The sequence below is a fragment of the Perognathus longimembris genome, chromosome 12, assembly GCF_023159225.1.
Source record: "Perognathus longimembris pacificus isolate PPM17 chromosome 12, ASM2315922v1, whole genome shotgun sequence".
In the NCBI taxonomy this organism is placed as follows: Eukaryota; Metazoa; Chordata; class Mammalia; order Rodentia; family Heteromyidae; genus Perognathus; species Perognathus longimembris.
Genome location: NC_063172.1, coordinates 24825231 through 24839959, shown reverse-complemented (window position 1 = coordinate 24839959; position 14729 = coordinate 24825231). Strand labels below are relative to the sequence as shown.

The window sequence follows — 14729 nt, the reverse complement described above, 5'->3', positions numbered from 1 at the left end:
TACACACTGCCCTACTATGTAACTGCACCCTCTTTGCACACCTTGTAAAAAAAATTATGTCCAATTAATAAAATAAATAATAAAATAAATAAAAAAACCCTAAATACTATTTTAGGCCAATTTTAGTTATACAAAAGCCAATTTTGTTTTAACTATTTGATAATTCAATTCACATTGAAACTTGTATTAATATGTGTAGTTTCTTATTATTATTATATGTGATTTAACATTAGTCTCACAAATGAAATTCCAAAATGAACAGATATTTATAAGAAACTTTTCTCTGAAAATGAGTGTAAAGTAATTTATTTCTCTCTCTTTAATGCATGAGGTTGATATCACCACATTTACCTTTTAAATATGTATTTTTCTCTTGAGAAGATTCTATGGCAGTCTATTAGTCATACTGGAAAACAATGGCCTTATCTTTGTGTTTTACAGAATACTGAAATTAATCCCATTTTACAGACAGTAATCAATCAGTAAGTTAAATTAAAATTCATACACTCTTTACAATCAGTTAATTAAAGTCCACATACTTTGACTCATTGTGATTCTCACAGTGTACATTAATCACATTAATCTTACAATCTTCCTGTGTATGACTTAATGTTATTCCGATTTGTGCTTCCCATTCAGCAGTAGTTATGCTGCAAAATAAGGCAACAGACAATTATGCAAAACCCTCTTGTTATTTATTATAGATCCCTGTTGGATGGTGATAACATTCCAGAAAAAGGTTGCTTTCCACAGATGGGCATGCCATGCTTAGGGACAAACATAAGAAATGGCAACCTGAAGATTAAGGAGCAAGTCTACTTTGAATTGGCTTTGAACTATGAGAATACTTCCTATTTCCACTACAAAACAAACAAAAATTAACTATTTGTGGAGCTTCAAATAGTTATAAGGGACATATGAATTGTTAGTCTTAACAGAAATCTTCTAGGGATTTAGATAGGACAAATGACTAGAATAGATGATTTATTATTTCTATAGCTATATAAAAGTCTGTAAAGCAAATGTCATAGCATATGGGGAAGGGGCAGATCTAGAGCTAACAGAAAGAAGACAACTTTCATAGTCTGTGCAGTTATGAAAGGCTTCATGGAAAGAGGTTATGGTTTAATTTTTTATGTGGTTTTAAAAGACAAAAGTATTTTCATGTGTGGGAATGAGAGAAAGTAATATCATTCCTTAAAGAAGAAGATTGGAAAGAGATGTTCCGGAGGAGAAACTATTGAGATTAGCTAGATCATAAAGGGAGAGCCATGGAAGAGAAGCAGAAAATGAATGCTGAGAAAATACACAGCCAAAGTAAAAACACTTATCCACCAATAAACATTTCACTGAAGTGATGGGTAGGTGTGGGGAAATGACTGGATATGTACTGCTGGAAGATTATGCAATGGGTCAATGAAGTGATATCCCAGGAGGAGAAGGGAGAGTGGAGGCTATTTTTCAGTTACAAAGACATGAGCTAGGAACATGCATATGGAAATACAAACCCTAAAATCACTTCAGGGAAGGACCAAGCTCCTGACTACATGAGTGACTGAATAAGAGTTGAAATTGGCACAGCATTTTTCAGTATCTGGTGACTATAATATTAAAAAAAAATATAAGGACAGTGAGAAGGAAAAGTCTATTTCATTCTTACTGCATTTAACCAACATTTTCAATCCATTCATCTGAAAATATGTGTTTGTCTCTCCTAAAGCTTTGAGTATGGTTAATGTGAATTGGATTTGCCAAGTCAGATAGAGCACTTCTTTAGTCAACACTAGAAGTAGCTGTAATCTGGGAATGCACATGTGAAATAAAGGAGTTGGGAATGAATAGGAGTCAGTATTTTGTCATTTTGACAAACAAACCAAAAAGCTTAAAGACTTATTTTACTTTTGATCTTGATTTCCAGAGTTTGGGCCCATGAGGGTGAAGAGGGTTTGGTACAACAAAACAGGTCATATTATGATAACCAGGAAGAAGGGGAGACAGAGGCAGAGACAAAGAGTGCATACCTGAACTCATGGGCTTACTTCCTATCGTCCTTTTACATCTGGACCCTATCAGGCTTTCAGGGAAGGTTTTAGCAGCTTAGTTAATCCTGTCAGGAAAAGCCCTTGCAGACCAACTTGTAAGTGTGCTTTCCTGTTCTCCTAGTTACTTCTACATCCACTCAAGTTAGCAATTAAGATTGCCCATTACAAAACATATTTGGGGAAAGAGGTGAGGAATGTTGGTTTAGCTTTTCCAGTTTATTTAATTATATTTGGGTAACTCATTTTTTTCTAAAGACTATTAAAATTTTTATCAAACTTCCAAAACACACTATATAATTAATACAGAAAGTACTTGGGGTTCATTACGCTATCAACACTAAAAGAATTGAGAAAAAATATTTGGCATCAATAAATAAATAGTACTCTGAGTTAACTGTAAAGAATATTTTATGTATGTAGTTTCTCCTGTGTAGGAGGTCTTCTAACCTATACCATCTCATTTCTTCTTTCTAACTCCACAAATTATTTAACATTATTAGCTGTGTTCCAGAGTGCTGGTCATAAATAAGTTGTGGAAAGTAACACATATATTAATTTTCAGTGTTAAGAATCCAACCCAACCTCATAATATTCCAAGTTTCATACTCCTCAATACTTCATCTTCCCAAGTATGCACTTTTGAAAATCCAGAACTATAAGGCAAGTCAAATAATTTTAAAATAATAAACAACAATGCTCATATACTAGACTATAATAAATATAAACCTCTAATTGGCTCAGAGATGCTTGCATTCTATGTACAAGTTAAAAAGTCTATCTTCTTTAATCAAATTATTTTAAACTAAAATGAAATTTATAGCTGCAAAAGAGTTATAGTGGTTCTAAAGAAAATGTTAATGAGCATTGACTATGAGTTTATGATGTCACACAATAGTATGCTTCACAGTGAAACCAGATACCCAGGAAAAACAGAATTCCTCTTGAATAGAGAGGGAGACAAAATGAAAGGTGCCAGTTCAAAAGCAGAAAACATCTGCATTATTGATTATCCACTCATAAGCACTAACTGATATAAATGTGTTGTTGGGACAATATCTCTGGGATACTGGTATTTATTTATTCATTCATGCGTTTGTTTATTTATTATGCTGGTCCTTGGGCTTGATCCCAGGACCTGAGTGCTGTCCTTGATCTTTTTGCTTAAGGCTAGAACTCTACCACTTGAGCCACAACTTCACTTCCAGCTCTTTAAGGTAGGTTATTGGAGATAAGAGTATCACGGCCTTTCTTACTTGAGCTGGCTTCAAACCACAATCTTCAGATCTCAGCCTCTTGAGTAGCTAGGATTATAAGTGTGAGCCACCAGCATCTGGCATCTAAAGCATATTTTTCAACTTTTTTTTTTAGAGAATAAAATTTTAATAGTATCAAAAACACAACTTCTTTTGGCCAATTTAGTAATTGCTGAATAAAGTTGCAAAATGTTACTCAGTAACTGACTTACCTTCTAAATCGAGCCAGAATCACACACTCTGAATATTACTTGAGTATATACAATTACATCTTATGATCACATGCAGAGACACAAAACAAGAGCATTGTAAATCCAAAAACCACCAACTCTCTTGATGAAATAACGAATTAGAAACGTACTGGTCCAGTAGTTCAAACATCTATTTTGAAAGGGGATGGGAACTGAACATAGCTCTTTCCAGGAATTCAAATCAATGTTTCCTCAATATGAAGAAAAGGAAGCAGATATATTCTTTTTGAGCATGGAAACACACTTTTCTTTTTACTCAATGATAACAAATGAAAATCCTTGATAGGATTCTATTCTTCTAAGGTACAGCGGTCTCTTCATGTTCCAGTGGTTAAGAAAGAATCCTTTCCAGGTCTTAGGCATTTGAGTATCACAATACCTATAGCAACATGTTTTCAAGTACCCTTAGTGACACAGTCATACAACATAGGTTTAATTTTCCCGAGAACTAAATTAGACCTACAAAATAAACAGGGTATGAAAATGACCTGAGTTCATAGGAATCTCTAAATTCAAGAGATTGCTTCAGCTTTGCTAAGATCTCATCAAAAGCCTTTTATAGCAAGGATTTCTTAATGAGTCATGTGCTTGATCATAGAGACTTAAGAATTTTTTAAACATTAAGAAGTGCTCTTTATGTTGTGCAAATTCAACGGAAGGCCAAAACATCCAACAGTACTGATGGTATGGAGTAGAACCTAGAAATAAGCCACAGTCTCTACTGCATTATTAAGAAAGGAGCGGGGAAGGTGGGTGCCTGGTCAACTCTACTTCCATTTGACAATGATTACTGGGAAGCTAAGACATTCCGGGCAGAGCTGAGGGTATGGCTCAGGTGGTAGAGTGCTTGTCAAGCAAGCACAAGGCTCTGAGTTCAATCCCCAGTACTGCCTGAAAAAAATGATTTCTTCCTTGTGAGCTAAAGCTAAGTAAAGACAGCACCTTGAGTGGAAGCTAGTAGAACCCACTCAGAAGTGAGGGCTGCTTGTGGCAGAGATGGCTACTTAACTCTTCCTTTGTTTATGAGAACCCGAGAGTGTACACACAGGTAACATATGGGCTTCATGGTCATTTTCAACTATATTTTTTAATTCACCAAATTATACACTCCATTATTAATCTTGCTGAAACTAATTTGACAGTCTAGCAATAACTCAGAAAAACGACTTCAAGGCTAACATTACCCCAAGGTCAAAGAATCAAAATCTCTAGGTGCTAACATGGTCTCAAAAATAATTCCATAACCAATTAACTTCAGGACATGAGTCACTCTTGTGTATTTGTCCTAAATTTATGAGCAAAATTGCTTGTCATTTTGGTTGACTGTTATTCATTTAGTAAAGTGGCTCTAATTGTATGAAGAGAAAATTGTGTAATCCTCATTTGTTCCAGTTGATACCCCAAAACACTAAGGAAATACAAATCCCAAGCCTACTTCACACTAGAGTTTAATATACTTTGATCTCTTATTTACCCTCCTCTGTCTCAATGTTATGCTTCCCCATGTACAAGTACTTTCACCTGAAATAATGCCTTGGCGTTGGGAGCAGAACCATTGGTGGTGCCCTCTGCATTTCAAGTCTTACAGAAAATGGAAGGGAAGCTATGGACTCCATTTTAATATTTTCCCCAAACTTTAGACCAGTGGTGAGCTAGAAATACTCTATCAGATTTTTCCACTCACAGATAATTGTTGATGTAATTATAGCTCATATATCATATTCATACTCCCTAATGCACATGTTGATCTCAACAATTAGTCATTTCTAGAAAGGGTTTCACTGTCCACAGAGGTAAAGAAACATTTGCAAGCTCTCTCTTAATCTGAAAGTGGTATTTTTCACAATGGAAATTGTGTTATAGGATATAAAGCGGCTCTCTTCACTAATTCTTTCCAACTTTGCAGCTAAGGCCTTCCAGGCAAAAGAGGAATCTTCCTCATGTTAATTCATATGCTATATGGTATTTTCTTTCTTAGGAATACTTTGTTTCTTCTAGACCCAGTTAAAATATTGAGTTTTACACTTATAGGCATGTGATAAGATTCTTAACCAAGACCCTTTTTCTCCCTACCCATCTAAGACTCAGTCTTACAGTAGTAATTTTGTTCAGTTACCCTTTACCTGTTCATTTTCCATTTTAAATTGTCTTTGATGTTTCTTTCTCTAATATGCTGTGATATATTCTCTGCAGCATTTAACTCCAATCAACTCCAATCTTCTTCATTATGTAACAGTTTACCTATCTTCACTGATTCATGTAAGCTACCCTGATTCTCCTAGCCAATCAAAGCAATCTTTATGGGAGTGGAATGAGATCTCATATCTACTATGCTCTAGAGCAGTGCTACCCACTGGGACTATATAACCATAGAAGTGGTATGCATCTGTGTAATTGGATGCTGTGGCCTCTAATCATATTGTGCATTTGAAATGTTAAAACCGCCAAAGAATGCATTTTAATTGTATTTATTTTAAATTATTTTAAATAACCTCATATTAGTCACTAAAGTATTGGACAACATATATCCAGAACATCCTGTTCAAATTGTTTACATAGCAGGTTTTAAATAAACGTTGACTAATGAACACATTTAGCTTTATTAGGAAAGTATGTCTATTTCCAATACAAAGTGCTTATCTTTATTTGGAACTTAATCAAGGTAGGAAACTTTTAAGAGAACGAAAGAAGAAAAGATAAAAGGATGTAAGGGAGGAAAGGAAGAATGGAAGGAAAGGAGGAAGGAAGAGAAGGGAGAAAGGAAGGGAATATCAAATGAAAGAGGGAAAGGTAAGGGGATGGGAGAGGAGGGGAAGGGGAAGGAAGTTAACAAGGAATGAGAGAAGATGTGGGAGGGAACTAGAGAGAAAGGGAGGGAAGAGATGGGCAGGGGAAAGAAGAGTAGGAGAAGAAAGGAAATTGAAATGAAATGCTTCCAAGGGAGAGCCCGAACTGATGTTCTCGTTACTTCTAAGCAGAAGTTCTTCTCTCCACTTAGAACTAGACAACGTTGTTTTATAATCATGTTTCAAAGACTTCTTAGAAGAGTTCAAAATTTTTAAGTGTGTCTCCCATCAATCATGATGAAGTTAATAGCCATAAGAAGAAAATTTATTTTTCAGATCATTCAATCAAATGTAATCAGCCAGACCCAAAGAATATTCATGACAGTTTTCATAAAATGTGAATGAAATGGATGTGTTGTATGCACTGTGCTTTTGTAAAACATATTAATTGGATTTTTTGTCAGAAATTTAAAGAATAAGCTCATTCACATTACTCAAGAACTACTGATAGATTTTTTTTTAGTCCCATAAATTTCAGCATGTTTGAGCCTCAGGCCATGTCACGAGTTCATGAGCTAGTCAGTGAGATAGTGATGTTAATTCTGCTTCCAATGCTATGTTGAGTGGAAGAAGCTGGCCATCAGTGTATTTTCAAACTGTGTTCTGAGGTGGGGGGTTGCAAGATTTCTTGTGATTTAAAAAGCTGAGGTAAGTAAAACTATTCCCCCATATCTTCTGAATCAAGTCGATAGTCATTCAAGTAAGTCTGTTATAATAATCTTCATAAGAGAAAAATGTTAGAATTTCTACTTACAAATTAATGGCATTAGTTACATCACTTCTATTGTACAAAGGAGTTACTACATTGGACTTGGCTATTTCTTCCACTGCTAAAAGTCTTTGGTAACCACTATCCTGTACGTTAGGCCTTGAGTTTTCTGAATCGTAAGGTATTGCCCCCTGCTCTGAGCCAGTGTCTTCCTTCATTCTACTGTCCTTAGGGATAGCTGCCTATCTTTAGTTACAAATAACAACAACAAAGAAAAGCTTTCTTTGAAGCAAAAGGGAACGTTTTGGAATGATGCTAGTGTATGTAACTAAATGACCCAGGTGAAAGAAGATCAATAAGGCAGATGAGACTCTGGAGTAAGTAGACCCAGGTACCCACTAGGAGTTCTGGCTGTTGTCATCACTAGATATCACCTACTACATAACTGAATGAGCTCTCATCTCTGCAGCTGCTCATTGGCCTCACTTGGTTCTTTGATGACTGGACAGATTTCTGTGGGAAACAGAATATCTTGGAAGACCTGATTCTCACTATTAGGGTGGCTTTCCTTCCTGAGTAATTATATATTTTGGCTCCACCCTATCCCTGTGTGTATTCTCTCTGGGTTTGGGAACCTTGTATATCATAGACTTAGCCTATTGAGAGGCACTAGGCTGCCTGTCTGTGCTCCTGCAATGCTTCTTTCTGTAGAAGAGCTCCAGCATACATCAAGAGCTCAGTCCTGAGCCAATCACCTATGTCCGGAGATGATATGGTATCATTAATTTGGTTCAGATCTTCAAGTTTTCCAGTTCTATAGAGACCAAAGGATCAAGGTTAAATAACAAGATTCTATGCCAATATTTTTAGTCCTCAGACTGTTTTAAAGAGAGCATGAATTCTAAAACATGATGTTCTTAGAGTATTTCAAAGTAAGTGCTCAAAATTATTTGCTGTTCTTACTGAGAATCCTCAAATTCCACACAGTCTAGTTAAAGAAATCATGGATTGCTACTCATTAACCAGTAGTTTGCTTATGGTGATTAGAGGTAATTTAAATCTCATGACTCCATGGTAATTTTTCTTAAAAGCATTAGCTTTATTTTCCCTCCAAGCAATGTTTTAGAGTTGCTACATCTTGATGGGCTGACTGACTCTGAGTATATTATTTACATGATAGTCTTTGTAAAAAGGAGTTCTTGTGAGCTGTGCTGTACACATCTGTACATCAACACGTAGCAGCCTGCTTTACATGTATTGATTGCAAGCTCCATCAAAGTCAGCAGAATTTCTGGTACATTCAAGTCAGTGAGATTGATGCATGTGATTTGAACCTAAACTTCCTCACCATCTCCAAGGAACTGATAAGAACACATTTCTACTTTTGAAAATATGAGCATAATCGTTTTCTTCCTTAGTGACTTCACTTAAAAATAATAATACTGGCTGCGGATATGGCCTAGTGGCAAGAGCGCTTGCCTCGTATACATGAAGCCCTGGGTTCAATTCCCCAGCACTACATATACAGAAAATGGCCAGAAGTGGAGCTGTGTCAAGGGGCAGAGTGCTAGCCTTGAGCAAAAAGAAGCCAGGGACAGTGCTCAGGCCCTGAATCCAAGCCCCAGGACTGGCCAAAAAAAAAAAAAAAAAAAAGAAAATCAAAAATAATAATACCTGGAGTGATGCTAATACTTAAATGAGCTTGAACACTGAGCCTTCTTCTCTCTGTATGAACTTAAAATTTTATATTTTCTGTTACTATTGGTGGTAGTTTTTATACAGATTTATTTATTTTCATTTCTTTATTGTCAAAGTGATGTACAGAGGGGTTACCGTTTCATATGTAAGACAATGAGTACATTTCTTATCCAACTTGTTACCTCCTCCCTCATTTTCCCCTCCTATTCCCTCCCTGTTTCCCTCTCCCCCCATGACTTGTACAGTTGGTTTATGCCATATAGATTTGTAAGTTTTGCTGTTGCATTGGTTTGTTTTTTTATCTTTTGTCTCTCGATTTTGATATTCTCCTTCCGTTCCCTAGTTCCAATACACATATATTCAATATCCAGGGTAGTAAATCAGTTACAGTGGTATCAGGGGCAAAAGCACACAGAAGAAATACAAAGTAAAAAGGGCATAATTTCACAAAATTAAATTCCTCCAGAACAAATCCTCAAAGAACCAACTTCCCCCTCAACAAATGGGCTAAACACCTAAAAAGAGGCTTCTCTGATGAGGAAATAAGAATGGCCAAGAGGCACATGAAGAAGTACTCTACATCACTGGCCATAAAAGAAATTCAAATCAAAACAACACTGAGATTCCACCTCACCACAGTAAGAATGTCCATTATCAGGAAAAGGAATAATAACAAATGCTGGAGGGGGCGAGGCTAAAAGAGAACCCTACTACACTGTTGGTGGGAGTGTAAACGTGTTCAACCACTCTGGAAAGCAGTATACAGATTTATTAAAAAGTTGTACTGAATGTCCCTATGTACATACATTGGAGGAGTTCCTGGATTGGCAGAGGTGAAGAAAACAGATATGGAACTCATTGTCAGAGTCATTGTCCTAGATTAAAGCCATTGTGCAGACTTTGTCTCAATGGTAACTGTTTCCTCTCAAGTGTCTGCTAATAAGGATAAAGTTTGGAATGAGACAGTCTTCATTGCACAGCAATGTTCCACATGCATGAATAAGATTCCTGCACTTTAGACCTAACTTCAGGTGGCAAGCTTCAGTCATTACAACCAATAATCCCTAATAATTTCCCCAACAGTTGACAGGGGAGGGCTACTATTTCACCCTGAGCCCTATATTCTATCCTTCAGAGAACTACTGAGCTGGACATGCATCTATACTCCAAAGCAACTTAATTCCAGGATGAATAAGAAAACCACTTTCTTCTTCAGTGGGTGGCATGACACATACCTAGGCCCCAATAAGTCAGTTTATTGGCTTTATCTTTCAAATGAAGTGCTTGTCACTGTTTAGAACTGCCTTAGTTAATGTAATACTGAGACTGTTCATCTGATTTTAGACTCTCTGTCCCTATTATTTAGTTTAATTTTAACAGGAGATAATCAAGCTTGTGTCAGAAAAAATAAAAGATTGTGCTGATTGACATTTAAGAACATTTAACTCTAGAAGAAACAAACCAACAGAGTTTATTGAGGGCATATTCTTTATCAATCATTTGGTTACTCTTTAAACAGTAATTATTTTTTCTCACTTCACTTTATTAACATATGGCATTAAAAAAAAACATGTTCATGGGGGCTGGGGATATAGCCTAGTGGCAAGAGTGCCTGCCTCGGATACGTGAGGCCCTAGGTTCGATTCCCCAGCACCACATATACAGAAAACGGCCAGAAGCGGCGCTGTGGCTCAAGCGGCAGAGTGCTAGCCTTGAGCAGGAAGAAGCCAGGGACAGTGCTCAGGCCCTGAGTCCAAGGCCCAGGACTGGCAAAAAAAAAAATGTTCTTCGTTGTCTTTTGGCTGTGTACACTTTTTCCTACAACTTTTCCTTTTTCTATTACCTTGGGTTTCTTTTTTGCATCTTATAATATTTTTTCCTCCTAAAAAAGTTTTGTATGCCACCTATAGATAACATTGAGCAAAGAAAAATGATCACTGTGAGTTATATAATATTTGTTCTGTTTTATTTTTTTGCCAGTCCTGGGGCTTGAAATCAGGGCCTGAGCACTGTCCCTGGCTTCTTTTTGCTCAAGGCTAGCACTCTACCACTTGAGCCACAGCAGCACTTCTGGATTTTTCTATATATGTGGTGCTGAGGAATTGAACCCAGGGCTTCATATATATGAGGTGAGCACTTTACCACCAGGCCATATTCCCAGCCCTAGTTATACAATATTTGTATAACATTTTTTTTCTTTCAAGACAGTGTCTCATTGTGTTGTATAGTGCACACTGGCCTTGAACTTGAAATCCTTGTGCCTCAGCCTCCCAGGAAAGCAGGGATAACTGGAGTGTTCCATAACACATATCTCTGGCCAATAATTTTAAATTCAAAATATAGAGTTGTGTCCTTGAAGTGAACCCTTTTGTGTTATTTCCATTCACATATCATTCGTTTTATTTTGTATGGGCCAAGCAGAGACAACAAGCTCTGTACTGTGATGTGACCTCCGGAAGGAAGGACTTACTTCCAGTATTAACCAGTGAATGCACACATTCTATTAGACTTATAAAATAAGTTTAAAATAGATGTGAAGTATATAATCCAGCAAGGCTGTAAATGGAGTTTGGAATCTAAAAAAAATGAGTGAGGGAAAGTAGCACTGTGGCTCAAGTGGTAGAGCGCTAGTCTTGAGCTGAAGAGCTCAGGGACAGCTCCTGGCCCAGAGTTCAAGCCCCAGGACCAACCAAAAACAAACAAACAAACAAAAAGATCTAGATGCCAATAGCTCACCCCTGTAATCCTAGCTACTTAGGGGCTGAGATGTTAGAATCATGGGTTAAAGCCATGGCAGGAAAGGTCTGTGAGACATTTAACTCTAATTAACTAGCAAAAATCCAGAAGTGGAGCTGTGGCTCAACAAGTAGAGTGCCAGCCTTGAGCATGAAAGCTCAGGGATAGTGCCTAGGCCCCAGTTTAAGCCCCAAAGAAAAACAAAGCACAATAAAAATGACTTTAACAGCATTACACTTAGTTTCTTGCTATAGAGTATGTTTTTCGACCAGATTTGTGGTGTTGTATCAGTCATAACTTAATATGAACCTTATAGGAAAAGACATGCCTACTAACTCTAGCACCCACCTCATGCCTTCTTTCGATTTTCTAATTATTGGCTAGTCCTAAATGAGGAAATGCTTAGAGAGTATTCACTTACTTCTGTATTTCTTTCTAATACTTGTATTAGAAAGCTTGTAAGTTCCTTGTCTAAATATCCAAGCATTAGGGACTATTCCTGAATCTGGCAAGATAACATAAATAGCTGTGAAAATTATCTTGGTAACTAGAGATCATGTGTACACACTGGCAAACATCATAAGCAATTTGACTGCAACAGCTAAGAAATACCAATGACCATAATCTACAGCTTGTTGAACTCTGTTAATACTTTGCATGTTTTTGTATGCTAAGAAGACAGCTCTCAGCTTTAATTTTAACTTACATTGATTTTAAAAGATACATTAACTTGGAAGCCAATTGCAAGTATTTTTAAATAACTCCTGTAAGCAGTGCAAGCTATAGTTGGCCATATGGACCATCACATCTTACTCCCATACTACTCTGTTATTTTGCTATTTGCATCCTTGAGATGGGCTATAGCAATTTAGGAATTTTCACAGTGCATTGTGTGTGTGTGTGTGTGTGTGTGTGTGCGCGCGCACGTGCACACTTGTATATGTGTTTGTATATAATTTTTAAATTAAATTTTATTGACAAGGTGATGTACAGAGGGGGTACAGGTACAAGTAAGTTAGTGAGTACATTTCTTGTCATATTTGTTACACCCTCCCTCATTTTTCTTTCCCTTCCCTAGTTCAGGTAAGCATATATACAATATCCATTGTACCAAAATCATATACAGTAACTATGTGGGGTAGGCCAAAGAAAATTCACCTGGAACATTAAACGTAACAACAACAATAAAGTCCTCCTGTGTCCAAAAATATGGAACGCTTCACAAATTTGCATGTCATCCTTTCACAGGGGCCATGCTAATGTTCTCTGTATCGTTCCAATTTTAGTATATGTGCTGCCGAAGCAAGCACTGTGTATAATTTTTTATGTTTCAGGATTTGGTACAATACCTTTTACACAAAATAAAACAACTTCCATACTAATCGTTTTTAGGCTGAATAAATAGATGCATAATGTGTGTTTATTGCCCTTAATGAACACGTGCATCTGGCTTGTCCTCACCTCTCTCCCTCTCCTCTGTCCTATGCATCTTCTACAAGTAGAGATCATTCAGCCAGCTTTTGGTCACTCACTTCTCATCAGTTTCTTCCTGAAGTAATGGAAGTAACGAAGGTGGAAGGTGGACCATTCAGACTTGGATTTAAGAAAAGTAGCAAAGTCTCATTAACAGCCTCATTTATCTGTGTTCTGCATGATGTTTTAAAAAATAAACCTTATTGAAAAATAGGCTGTTTAGCTTTATTTGTGACTATTCCTGTGAAAACAGGTGAGGGTGTTTCTCTGACATACATCAAAATCTTATTTCCTGAGGCCCTAGCCCTTCCACCACTGACCTGGATGGTTTTAGCATTAGCTTGGCTCTACTTCACACAACTTTCTTCCTAACTCAAGAGTCCTGTCCTTGTTCTTAGAGACTTTATTTTCAAAAATTTGGTAATATTCAATTCCTTCTCTGTCCTATTGAGGTATAAATCTTTTGAAAAAAACTCTTACCAGTTCTATAACTCAGGAATATCTTTCTCAAAGACCTAGGAAACTTCTCTTTGAAATGTAAACATGAAAGAGCATATGGCTCCTATTTCCCAGTCTCCATGGGAGGGTAGGAGCCTCATTTCCATAGATGCCAATTAGCAAACACAGATGGCCTAATCACAGTGAAAAGCATTTGCAAAGTCAGGAATAACTCAATGTGCTCAACACATCCTATTGATAAATCTCCTTGCTAATAGGTTGTGGGAAGAGAGTGGATGTCCTCTAGTACTTTTCCATGAGCTCAGAGCTAGCTTCCTTTTGTCTTTCGTGTTGGTTGAGTTCAGTCTCTCTCCTATTGTAATAGCCAGAATGAAGTCATCCTTGCCTGTTGTTGTCCATTGCAATTTTTGCTTGAATGCCATCTTACCACATTCTAAATTTTACACTTGCTGTGCTCCTCCGCTGTGAGAACAAAGTACTCAGATCAATTTCCAAACTGTCCCTTGAAGCAACCTCAAGGAAACTGTCTAAATGCTAAGACTGCAGGAAACATAAATGAAAAAGCACCAAATTTCACTTCTTTCGGTGAAGAGGGTTATCAGAGTCCTCCTGCGACATCCCCAACTTGAGCTCTAGATTAATACTAGTTCTACTATAGAATCTATTATCCCAAATATACTTTCCATTCTGGGTCAGGAGCTATTTCTTACAGATGTTACATTCCATTTTCCTATTCTTTAGTTGATCTCCACTGTGGCATAATACAGAAATCTCCACTGAAAATATATTGTCATTTAAAATATTGAAGTTATCAAAAGCAGTAGGCCTGCTCAGCAGGGTTATTGGTAAGTCTTCTTGTTGTGCTTACTTAATCTTCTTAGATGGGCATTATTGAGGATTAATGATATCCCCTAATATGAATTGGTTTGTAGGAAAGAAAGATGAGGAACTAGTGTAAATTAAAAGATACTTTCTATTTAGGGTCCATTTCTCTACCAGTATCTGTTCTTATTGATTTTCAATGTGTAGAACATCAATGAGGATTTTCTGTAATGCTGGTTTGGTGGAGATATAATGTTTCAGTTTTTCCTTGCTGTGGAAGGTTTTTCTTTGACCCTCGGCTATGGATGAGAGCTTAGCTGGATACACTATGGTAGTTATTTTTCTTTAGGGTATAGCATACCTCATTTCAGGCTCTCTGCTGAGAAATCTGGAGTAAGTCTGAATGGTTTTCCTGTATATGTGATTGTTCTCTTCTCCCT

The 14729-nt window shown here is 36.9% G+C and overlaps 1 non-coding gene across 1 annotated transcript; it reads right to left on the bottom strand.

Moving 5' to 3' along the window:
- Positions 1 to 12738: 12738 nt before the first annotated feature.
- LOC125361101 lies at positions 12739 to 12845 on the bottom strand. Its single transcript, XR_007212888.1, has one exon. It is a non-coding gene; the product is annotated as a U6 spliceosomal RNA (small nuclear RNA).
- Positions 12846 to 14729: the final 1884 nt, after the last annotated feature.